This window comes from Heloderma suspectum, chromosome 4, assembly GCF_057233095.1.
Source record: "Heloderma suspectum isolate Gila_16-S chromosome 4, 16-S_ref, whole genome shotgun sequence".
Lineage (NCBI taxonomy): Eukaryota > Metazoa > Chordata > Lepidosauria > Squamata > Helodermatidae > Heloderma > Heloderma suspectum.
The window spans coordinates 22,534,780-22,547,500 of NC_139461.1; the positions used below are offsets into that span (position 1 = coordinate 22,534,780).

A 12,721-nucleotide genomic window follows, 5' to 3' on the forward strand; every position below is an offset into this window, starting at 1 on the left:
TGAAAGTTCGTCACGTGCATTAATAGCTCAGGGGCGAATGAATTCAACCTGATGGAAAAATCACAAGAGGGGAAAAAATAATTACTCCAAAACCATCAGGTTAACTGAAGTGCATCTTACCTTTCCTTAGGTGAAATGAGGTTGGCAGGCGCGTGGGAAAGGCCAAGGAAGATGGGCAAGCTAGAGAAAGAAAGAAAATTAACCCTTCAGCCAGGAATTCCTGGATCCACAGACTGCAGCCAGATGAACCCATGGAGAGGAAATCCAAACAGAACTTCCAATGCACAAGAGTGAAAAGATGATGATTGATGATGATGATACACCAGTTGCTGGGGAACATGGGCAGGAGGATGCTATTGCACTCATAGAATCATAGAATAGTAGGGTTGGAAGGGGCCTACAAGGCCATTGAGTCCAACCCCCTGCTCAATGCAGGAATCCAAGTCAGAGCATCCCTGACAAATGGCTGTCCAGCCTCGTCTTGAAGGCCTCCAGTGTGGGAGAGCCCACCACCTCCCCAGATAATTGGTTCTGTTGTCGTATTGCTCTTACAGTCAGGAAGTTTTTCCTGCTGTTCATCCGGAATCTGGCTTCCTGTCACTTGAGCCCATTCTTCTGTGTCCTGCACTCTGGGTTGATGGAGAAGAGATCCTGGCCTTCCTCTCTGTGACAGCCTTTCAAATACTTGAAAAGCGCTATCCTATCTCCCCTCAGTCTTCTCTTCTCAAGGCTAAACATGCCCAGTTCTTTCCATCTCTCCTCATAGGGCTTTGTTTCCAGTCCCCTGATCATCTTTGTTGCCCTCCTCTGAACCCTCTCCAGTTTGTCTGCATCCTTCTTAAAGTGTGGTGCTCAGAACTGGACACAGTACTCCAGATGAGGCCTGACCAGTGCTGAGTAGAGGGGAACTAGTACTTCCCAGGATTTGGAAGCTATACTTCTATTAATGCAGCCCAAAGTAGCATTTGCCTTTTTTGCAGCCACATCACATTGTTGGCTCACCTTCAGCTTGTGATCTTCAACAATTCCAAGATCCTTCTCACTTGTTGTATTGTTGAGCCAAGTATCCCCCATCTTGTAACTGCACTTTTGGTTTCTTTTTCCTAGGTGCAGAACTTGGCATTTATCCCTATTACATTTCATTCTGTTGTTTTCTGCCCAGCGCTCCAGTCTATCAAGATCACTTTGAATTTTGTTTCTGCCTTCCAAGGTATTCGCTATCCTGCCCAAATTTGTGTCATCTGCAAATCTGATAAGCAGATCCATTCATCCATTCTGTCTGTGTTTCGTGGGCTGATCTCGTTTGATCTTGGAAGCTAAGCAGGGTCAGCCCTGGTTAGTACTTGGATGGGAGACCACCTGGGAATCAGGCTTCCTGCACTGAGCAGGGGATTGGTCTTGATGGTCTTGTAGGCCCCTTCCAACTCTATGATTCTATAAGTTCAGCTCAGCCTTAGTTACTGTGACCCATTCACCTTCCTGCCTGTCAGGGTTGGAGTGCTTTGTAGCTAAAGATGGATGAATCAGTCAATTTCATTATCTCTCAGTTTCATCTCAAACTTTGTAACTTTCTCCAGTAATAATTTTGGTTCATCCTAAAGTTCGAGGTTTTTCTTCATTTAAATTTTCATGAAAACTTATAAGCAATTATGCACATTTCTTCTAATACATGCATTTTTGCAGAATATTAGGGCTGTGCACCACTTCAGCCTGAGGCCCGAACTCCAAGTTGAAGCGGACTACTTTGGGTCACTTTTTGTCCTTTTCGAGGCGAAGCGGAGGGAGCACAAAGTGACCCAAAGTGGGTCAGGGGCTCTCTGAAGCACTCGGTGTGCTTTGGAGCTTTGGCCCCTGGCCCAGCCCCCCTGGCCCAGCCCCCCCAGCACCTCCAGGTCCTTACCTGAGTTGCCTTCTCCACCCACGCTGCTGCCTTCTCCTCACTGCTGCCGCACTGCTGCCTTCTCTGCCTTCTCTGCCTTCTCCACCGCTGCCATCTTCCCCGCTGCCGTTCTTCCTGGAACTTCCGGAAGGTTGCCATTTTAAAAATGGCAACTCCCTGGAAGAAGACAAGTCGCTGTGCGTCCAGGCCTCAGGAGATGGCGGCAGCGGCGAAGACAGCAGCAGTAGGCAAAGACAGAAAAGGCAAAGATGAAGACAGCGAAGGTGGCAGGGGCGAAGACAACAGCAGTGGGTGGCGGTGAAGACGGTGGCGGCAGTGAAGGCAGCAAAGGTGGCGCAACGGAGAAGGTGGTGGCGGCAACGCAGTGATGGAGAAGGTGATGGCTGTAGTGGCACCAGAGGAGGAGGTGGCCCAGGTAAGGAGCTGGGGGGGTGTAGAGGTGTTGGGGGGGAACCTGAAGCAGGGTTCACCACCTGAACCTCACTTCCAGTTCGGGGCTGAGGTGGGTCAGGCCCCCCCCTCCCGAATCTGCCCAAGCCAGATCGGGCTGACCTCAGAAGCCACAAAGGAGCTTCTGAGTCAGATTGGGGGGTCCCTACACAGCCCTACAAAATATACACATTTTTTGCAAGCAGTTTTCCTAATATAATACTTGTTAATATTATTTCCCTCAACATATGCATTTTCATATGCAATTCTTTTTCATTTGGAAAACTCCATTGCCAAATTCAGAGAAGTGCAAATTTTGAAGGGGAACAGAGGTTTGTTTTCCATAGTGGTTTGGAAGTGAGCAATTAGGTAAGTTTGTATTAAAGTATGAAGGGAACAAATTTCTTCCCCAGCTCTATTTATAATCCCAGATGTGGAAGGGAGAGGGTCAAGCTCCATCCATGTCCTCCTCCCCAGCCCTGCCTCCCAACAAAGGCATAGGCTTCTTTCTTCATCAGCTTCGCACACACCCTTCTGCCACATATGCTGCCACAAGCAGCACAGACTCATGGGAGACCCCTCCTTTTCTCAAGAGACCCCGCTTTCTAGCTAAGCCACATGACACCCTTGTAGCCTCGGCAATGAGCGCAGGGCTGCTGCCTCGCTTGTTGGCTCTTTACGGGGGCCTCTCTGCTTGCTGACCTCTTGCAGGCAAGGCCACAGGACTGGACAGTTACAACAATTAAAACCATCTCACATAACATACATAGATGAAGGGAGCAATCCTAGGTGGGGCGACCTCCTATCCAGTGAAGGGCAGGAGGAGTGGTGAGGAGCAGATGTCCTCCTCGCTCCCTCCACCCTGCTTTCTTGTCTAGACAGCCAATTTCGGCTGTCTAGCTGCTGGACCTCGGAGCGTAGGAAGCAGTGGCCAGACGACACATAGGGTGTGTCATACCAGAATTTCTGACCTCCCTGCCCCACCCCGCCCCCAGAAATGCCTTGTTTTCACCTCTCTGTGCTGCTCTTAGGGGCACAGAGTGCAGGGCCAATCTGCACTGCCATGAGTGCAGGAGGGGGTGCGGGTCGGTTCTCTGGGAAGCAACCTATCCTATGGCCATCTAGCCACTGACTAGTGGCCATAGGATTGCTCCCTAAACCTAAGTTAACAGGGTGTAACACTTTTTTTCAGGGTCTCTAAAGGGACTCGCAGGAAAGGCCTTGTACAGGGACAATTAACATATATTGTTTTAATTTCTTAATTCAACCCCCCCAATAATAATGCACATGTAATAATTGTACATGCATAACAACGCACTTATCACCAAAAACAATAAATAGAGCACAGCACTCCCAAAGTTCTGTCTTTCAGCTTGAGTCCACCACAACAAAAAATAGAAATAAAGCTTATCTCCAAAGCGTGATTTTTTCTGCTGGTCAAAGAAGGAAAACAGTCTCTACTCAGTTGACTCCAGGTCCACAGCAAACTTCTCAAAATGGACCAGGATCCAGCAACACAGGAACAACTTGTTAAATAACCCTTTATATATAAAAAATAACATAAAAACATAAAAAGAACACAAAAAAGAACATAAAATGTGTTCTTTTTTACATAAAAACATAAAAACATTTTTTACATAAAACATTGGGTTCTTTTTTACATAAAAAGAACACAAACAACAAGAAACTCATAGTATTTGTAAAAATATATATATCACGACTCTTTAAAAAAAATTCAAAAGGAAAACTCCCTACTAACCTGTCTCAAGGGTTCAGGGTCTTACAGAGAGGAGAAAGCAAGCTTCTTCAACACTGCATTTTGGTAACTGCCTAAAATGGTGGTCACTCCCTATCTCACTCTTTTAATGAGCATGTGCAGGAAACAAAATTCAAAGTGATCTTTATAGGCTGGAGCACTGGGCTGAAAATGAAATGAAATGTAATAGGGATAAATGCCAAGTTCTGTGCCTAGGAAAAAGAAACCAAATGCACGGATACAAGATGGGGGATACTTGGCTCAACAATACGACAAGCGAGATGGATCTTGGATTTGTTGTAGATCACAAGCTGAATATGAGCCAACAATGTGATGTGACTGCACAAAAAGAAAATGCTAATTTGGGCTGCATTAATAGAAGCATAGCTTCCAAATCACGTGAAGTACTAGTTCCCCTCTACTCAGCACTGGTTAGGCTTCATCTGGAGTACTGTGTCCAGTTCTGGGCACCATACTTTAAGAAGGATGCAGACAAACTGGAGAGGGTTCAGAGGAGGGCAATGAAGATGATCAGGGGACTGGAAACAAAGCCCCATGAGAAGAGGCTGAAAGAAATGGGTATGTTTAGCCTTGAGAAGACTGAGGGGAGATAGGATAGCGCTCTTCAAGTACTTGAAAGGTTGTCACAGAGAGGAAGGCCAGGATCTCTTCTCGATCATGCCAGAGTGCAGGACAAGGAATCATGGACTCAAGTGACAGGAAGCCAGATTCTGGCTGAACATCAGGAAGAACTTCCTGACTGTTAGAGCAATACAACAATGGAACCAATGACCTAGGGAGGAGTGGGCTCTCCCACTCTGGAGGCATTCAAGATGAAGCTTGAATGCCATCTGTTGGGGATGCTCTGACTTGGATTCTTGCATTGAGCAGGGGGTTGGACTTGATGGTCTTATAGGCCCCTTCCAACCCTACTGTTCTATTATTGTATTCCCACTCAAAATTCTTAAAGAAAAATATGCCAGTGGGTTACAATAGCACATAGGAGCCTGAGCTTTGAGCTAGAGATTTGCTCTGGTTCTAACCTCTGGCTGGCTGTAAGTACATGAAGTGCTCTGAAGCAAGTCTCTCTCTCTCTCTCTGTCTCTCTGTCTCCCCATCTGTAATGTGGAGATAATAAAGCTGGCCTACCTCATTGGGCTGTTGTTAAGGATTGCTGAGAGGATTTATGTGAAATTCTTTGGGGAAAGCACCCTGTAGATATGAAGGTTGTTGTATAAGAAACCAATGTACTCCCACATGGACTTGCCACCATATACAAACTTCCAGCCCAAAGAAGGAAGTCTTGCAGAACCCTGCTATAAATTATCTAAGCTTGCATTTTAGCAAGTTGGCAGAAGGAGGCAGTTCCGGATCCCTTTCAGCCATCAAGAACAGCTCTGTAGGGACTACTGAAACATGGAGTCAGCACAAGGATGGTGTAGAAACAAGTGCATTCTTGGTTGATCTTTGAGACTGTGAAAGAACGTGCAGGCGCTGAACTCTGAGACCTCCCCTCTTCCCCACTGTGAATGATTCATGAGCGGTCTGACTGAAGGTGAGGATGGGTGTTAAATATTTGACTTCCTTTGCTTTAGTCTTCCTGTTCCTTTGCCCCGAGGCAGGCCAAGTTTATTCATTTGTTTGCTGCCACTGACAGGTTCTCAGGAGGCCTTAGATTTTTAAGTAATAACAGGGTCCAGCTTCAGGAATGCCTCCATGTTTGTTGATCATCAAGGCACCGAAAGCTGTGAGGCAAAGTTTTCGCAGTTAAAACACGACAGGAATTTTTCACCTGTCAGATGCACCGACGGATGTCCCTGACAATGCCTGGCAAGGTCAGCGCCCATATTGATAGCAGTTACTTTCTTAAAAATAAATAAACTCAGTGGCATGTGGCATGTCATAATTATTCCCCTGACGACAATTTCTCATCCTGTGCTGGGCTACAGCATTGTGAAGGAAGCAGGTTTAGTGGGAAGCTGGAAGAGCATCACCATGTGATGGATGAGGAGAAACTGCGGGGATACAACACTGTAGATTCCTAGGTTCGGATGACATTTTTTTTCCAAATCAGGATGTGAACATCAGCCCACCTTTTTGGCTTCTTTGGTGCACAGTCCTCTACCCATGTAGCTCCCTTGCTTTTCTGCTCTCCTTTCCCAACACAACACAGCCTCTTGTGTAAGGTGTTTTTTTCCCCTCTCACCTGATCGGCCTTTTCACTTCCCTCATAGTAGTACTGCATAACAGACACTTATCCCTAATTGGTTAAAAAGCTCATGGGCATTCCATACCATCAGAGCAGCTCAGCCAATGGCAGCAAAAAATAAGGGGACAATGAACAGCCTGTTTTATTTTGTTTTAAGGCTATGTTTTAAATGTCCATTCAAGCTGTCCTTCTGTTTTAAGTGTCTATTCACTGGTGGAGGGTAAGGGCAGATGGAAGAGACAGAGAGAGAGAGAGAGAGAGGTCTGCAGAAAATTACAGGTAGGGATGTACGAATTGTGTAAAATCCATCTGTGTCTCATGGATTGTCAGGCGCCTTTCATTCCATTGTCTGCCCATTGATGGAATCGGATTTTTCTTTTGTTTCACAATTTGTGCAGAAATGTGTAAATTCCTCAAAGTGCACAATTTCCCTTAAACTGTGCAATTTCACACTTTAGCCTATGGGGGAAATGCACATTTTTGGCCAGGACTTTTTTATTTTGCATATTTTTCAGTGATGAAATGTGTGCAAAGAAAGTTAGAAAACTGGCCCGCAAGTTTGCGGAATCTGCCCGACAGGGAAAAGCCAATCCACTGCAGAACTGGCAGGTCAGATTCATGAAATTCCGAACTCATATTTCGTTCCATTGCAGATTTCTCTGACACCCCTAATTACAGGTTTAGAAAAGCCCTGATTTAAGCCAGAATCTTCCAGCCTCTGTGCATGCCCCTGCCCACCCCCGAATTCCTGTGGCTTGGGTTCCTGGATTGTTTTCTGGAATTTCAAGAGCTAATTTCTCCTAACCAAATATCATACCAATAGCATGCTTACTCAACATGCTTGGGTTGGTCCCATATGGAGGCTTCCCATATTCCTAAGATGGGTGTGGCACTGAGCACAGGAGGCTTCCTGAGGTCACCCTGGGCCCTTAGATACAAAGCCACTCCTTAAACAGCAAGCTCAGTACTAGGGAGGCTTGGTGTATCTGAGAGGCTTAGAGCTAGAGCGATCACCAAAAAAAAGAGAACAAAAAAGGGCACCGTTTTGCATAGTATTTGCATGTGCTAATTTACATGTATAGATTCAAATTTAGAAAAATATTGCTACAATTCAAAAAGAAATACAATACATCTCACCACAGAGGGGAAGACTGTGACCACATGACTTGTGTGGACCTGCCTGGTGATAACTGTGGATCAGCAGCTTGAAGGCCTCTGCTCTCCCTTCTTCTGGACCTTATTGTTGGAAGCTTATAAGGCATTGTGACTGGATTCATTTTAAGGCAAAAGGCCATATGAACCTGCCATAAGGTTTTTGCTTACATATAGGATCAACATAGAGAGCATAAGATAGGTATAGGATGGAATAACTAAGAGAATCAAAGATGAGTAGGCGTGATAAAAGATTGGTTCCAGTGGAAGTAGGTAGCTTCGATTTCAGTGGGTCTCATGCTGGGTTTTCAGTCAGAACCAGCCAGAACTCTAAAAGGTGCTGTCTAAGGTGCTGAACCTATTTTGGGGATAGCATTCAGCACTTTGGATAGCTCCTTTAGAGTTCTGGCTGGTTCTGACTGAAACCCAGAGCGGATTCACAACCCCACTGAAATCAGAGCAACCAGCCTCCACTGATTGGTTCTGTGGGCCTAGTCTGAGCCACAGTGAATTTCGGGAGGTGTTGTTTAGATAGAAGAGTCATCTTTTGAATATGAAAAAGAGAGAGTAGGGATATGAGAACTCACTCCAGCTCAGTTTTTCCAGACGCCCAGTGAAGTGGAGCCCCTGCTCGCACACCTGCCAGACCCACGCTCGGGCCGCGCACGAAGCTCGGTGAGTTGCCCAGGCTCACTGTGATCCTGTCCAGCAAGTGCCCGCCATTTTCCCACCTTTGATTTCTATGTAAAAAAGGGATTATATCTCTAATATTGCACATATTAAGCTTTCCTGGCCCCAAACTGCATATATTTAAATATGCACATTTTTAACTTCCTTTTTTACATAGAAATCAAAGGTGAGAAAATGGTGGGCTCAAGCGGTGGGAAAGCAAAGACAGCATCTTGAAGGGTGCAGTCTGGGGGTCGCAGGCAGAGGGGACCCAATGGATTCCCAGACCCAGACAGGCACCTGCGATATCCCTAAGAGAGAGGTTTATGGAGCAAAGTTGTGATTAATGCATCTTTTTTAGACATGTTGCAAAGAACAAGGTACAGGGTGCTTAAGAAGAAGTCAGGAACTTTTTCGAATTTCTCTGGAATTAATTAAGAAATCAATAATGACATTTGCACGAGGGAGGCACTTAGATTTAGAGTTAAGGGGCTAAATGAAGTTAGACCACGTTATAATAACCAATCAGCAAGCTTAAATTAGGGCTGTGCAGGGACATCCTGACCCTCCCAGGACACCCATTTGGAGCTTCCGAATTGGCCCCGATTCACCTCAGGCCAATCCGGAGCCAGGCCAACCCGCTTCGGCCTCTGGATCCGAAGTGAGATCTGGACAGCTGAAGCACACACACACCCCGCCATGCAAGCCCCGTGGCCACCCTCTGCCCAGCTGCGCAAGCCCCACACCCAGCCCCGCCCATCCACACAAGCCTCCTTCTCCTCTTTACCTGGACCTGTGGGGAGTGTCCGCAGCCATTGCTGTCTTGGAGGGAGGTGACTCCTCTTCTTCTGGTAAGTAAATGGTGTGTAGATTGCGGCTGTAAATGGGCCATTTATGCCTGTAATATTACGTAGATGGCGCCTTTATGGCAGCACTCTATGCACCGTTCACTTACCGGAACCAGAAGAGGCGGTGACCCCGGTGATGGCTGTGACCGCTCCCCATGGGTCCAGGTAAGGAGCAAGGGGCTTGTGCAGCTGGGTGGCTGGCTGGCTGGATCGGGCTGAAGCAGCCCAAAGCACTTTGGAGTAATCCAGCCTGCTTTGGGCCACTTCGGGCTGCTCCAAACCCTCTCCAGAACTGGACTGCTTTGGTCCAAATCACCCCGATCTACTTCAGGATTGGGGATTCGGGCTCAAGCAGTGCACAGCCCTAGCTTAAAGTGTAATGGTTACAAAGTACGGCATTAGACATAGGGACTTAATACTGGTCATCAACTGAAGTCCCACTGATTTCAGTAGACCCAGTCTGGATCCAACCTGTTTTATCATCATCTAGATAGCTACACAGTCTTATAATGTCAATCAGAATAAACCTTATTGACTGTTTGTCTTGAACTCTGTGTTTTTCATAGTAATAATTTATATAATCCACATAAGCATTCTCTGCTGTCAGAACAAGTTGAAATATTTGTCTTGTTCAGTTTCTAAATGTCAAATCATTTGCTTGCATTTGCATAGGAATTTCATACCTGCTATTTCAATGACATTGGGCAATCATCGGCATCAGTGTGCAACCTCAAATGTCAGGCATATTTCAGGGTAAGATTTGGCATAAGATTAAAGAAGCCTTGCTTATTAATTAACTAATCTATCAATTTCCCTTTAAAAGAAATCTATCAGGTCACTTGCTTTGCGACAGAAGGAAACAGGAAAATGTTTCCAACAGTGACATGAATCATGATTGAAACAAAGAACGCTTTGTCTCATTTGCAAATCAAGCTTGTGTACATATGCCTGTGATGATGGGAAGGATCTGTGATGATGGGAAGGATCCTCCCATCACTGATGGCTTTCCCATTGCAAACCCTCAAGCTGCTTCCCCCCTGTGCAGGTACTAGATTAGGGATGTTGAAGGAATCCATTCGGGGGCAGGGGTGGAGCTTGGTGAGTTTTAGCTGGCTCAGCCCCCTGGACTCCAATTCGTTCATCTGCGAGATGGGCCAACTTGGTGTGCGACGAGCCGGGCCAGCTCATGGTTTTTTCACCTTTTTCTATACTTGCAGAAGTCACACTTTGCACAAAATCGCCACTGTAAATAGCACAAATTGTGCAAAATTGCTGGAGTATGTGGTCTAATTAGACCGTTGACTCCTGCAATTTTGCACAAATTGTGCTACTTATGGCCACTGATAAAGTTGCCAAGTTTCAGGAACTGACCCAGGCTCGGGAGCTGACCTGAGTTGGGGCCTTGGGGGCACCACAGAGACCAAGCGGGCCCCAAAAGGCCAGATTTCCCCACAACAGACTACCCTATACCAGATGCAGGTTTGCAAGAGTAATTGCATGCCTGAAAACCTGTGGAGGACAGAAGTGGCTGGGGGGAGCTGCAGCAGAAAAGAGGCACAGGCAGGCAGGGAAGGGTTAAGCACCACTGATGCATTTCCTCCGATGCACTTCTGTTCAAAACCACCTCCTACAATTGCTTTTCCCCAGGTGAAAGAGCCCCTGGGGTTAAATATAGTCTTTTGTAGGTAATATGTGGTTTGGCCCTTCTTTCAGAGTTCACTGCGACCTACTCCCCTGTAAATCATCAGGCTGCCCCTTGCCTTGATACCAATGGCGCTTAAGCATGCTCTGCTCTGTGCTGGGACGTGTGCCCCAGTCTGTAATGTCCTTTCACAAGAATCATGAGTGTAACTTAGTAACCTTGTTCACTCTCAAGTTTAATGCTTTAGAAATACATCTTTTAAGGAAAACGCATTACAGCAAGGTCTGACCTCCACTATTATAGTTCATGGGATCGTTATTTTCTGTAAATGGGTGGGCGTTGGGCTCTTATGCAGCTTTGGCTGTTAGCACCTCATTTCCCCCCTTCCTTTATGTCTCCAACCATGACTTTGTTAGAGTACTCGATTCGTGTGCTAACGTTTGCAAACCTGCAAATCTCTATCATTTTGAAACCAAAAGAACAGAATTGGTTATACTCGGTACCTGACTTCAAGAAAGTATGCCCTATACTTCTTAGAAATCTGTCTGGGGAACAGGTTTCTCCTCCCTGCTGCCCCCCCTCTTAATACAAAGTTATGTGAGCTGACCAAAGGATCACTGCAAACAAGCAAAGGTCACACATGCTGCATGGCAACAATTTTGCACCCTATGTTGCCTCTCTGTTGTAGTGAATAGGTAATTCTTGTGGTTAGGGAAACTCTAGAGCCCTGCTCATATAGAATCATAGAGATGAAAGTGACCTCAAAGGTCATCTAGTCAACCCCTTGCTGATGCAGGAAATCCACTACTTCAGCATCCTTGATAGGTGGCCATCCAGCCTCTGCTCAGTACCTCAAACAAAAGAGAGTCCACCACCTTCAGAGGCAATCTTTGTCGCTGTCGAGCAACCTGCAATATTTCCTTGAAAGCCCCATTCTTGTACTTTGAACCCACTGGTTCTAGTCTCACCCTCTGGAGCAACAGAAATGTTCGAAGATGGCCATCATATTAACGCTTAATAATGCCTTCTCCAGGCTAAACCTACTCAGCTCCTTCAACCTTTCCTCATAGGATTTGGCCTTCACACTCCTTGCTGCCATAGTTGTCCTCCTCTGGACAGTTTGGCGATGGTCTTCTGAAATGGTGGTGCCCCAAACTGGACATAGGACTCCAGGTGAGGTCTGGCCCATATGATATGGCATGCCCAGTGAAAGCATAATAATGGTCATAATGGGACAGAAATTGCTTTAAAAAAAAAAAAGGAGGGGGGAGGAAGAATGGCAAATGCTGTTCTTCCCTCCCTTCCACCCTGCCAGTAAGAGCCCAGCAGGGTGCTGGACACACTGGACATTTCAATCTCAGAGTTACATCAACACCGTCTATACCATCCTGTGCTCTCCAGAAGTGCTGAACTGTCACTTCTAGCATGGTCCAGCCAGCCAGCCTGGCTGGTGCATTCTGGGAGTTATAGTCCAACACATCTGGAGGGCACAAGGTTAGGCAAGGTTAATCTATAGGATTCCCCATTGTCTGTGTCCTTTAAGGATGGGGAGAGAGAAGGTTTGGGAAGACTTTCCAGTTCCCACGTTTCACCATTTGTGTGTATGTTGAAAGATCACTTGTCTGTTTCTGTTGAAGTCACTGATAACCAAGAATGCTACAGTAGGCAACAGCTGTTGGTGGGGTATGGGTTACCCCCCCTCACCCCCCAAGACTATTAAATCTCTTGGTATCTCACAAGGAATAATGTAAAGAAGCACAGTTAAAAAGCTGTTTTCTTTTCAGCAGCTGTTGCTATTCCTTGCAAGCCAAGAATGGGCGGAAGAAGAAGAAGAAAAAAAAAGATGCCATGAAAAACTGAATTGTTATCATCAGTCAGGGTGGCCGAGGTGAATGGCTTCCTCTGGGACAAGCACATTTCCATCACGGAATGAAACCAAATGAATACATGGCTAGCCCTGATGGGATTTAGAAGCTCGGGATCTGAGGCGAAACATACAAATGTGTGAGTGAGCTGGAATCGTGAGCCTTAGAAAAGGGTTACGTGAAAAGCAATACAGGTTGTGGAAAGCAGCCCTGGTATGGAGAGCAGAGCAATACTTGAATGTCAGATAAAT

General features: G+C 46.2%; 1 long non-coding RNA gene across 1 annotated transcript in view; it reads left to right on the forward strand.

The window, feature by feature from the left end:
* The window catches only part of LOC146346612 (uncharacterized), a 28,835-nt gene that overhangs the window by 15,398 nt on the left and 716 nt on the right, over window positions 1–12,721 (forward strand). Inside the window, exons 5-6 of the long non-coding RNA XR_014789816.1 lie at window positions 9,636–9,716; window positions 12,390–12,721. The exon at window positions 12,390–12,721 is cut by the window's right edge and continues 716 nt beyond it. This is a non-coding gene — a long non-coding RNA (uncharacterized LOC146346612). The remainder of the gene's footprint in view (window positions 1–9,635; window positions 9,717–12,389) is intronic.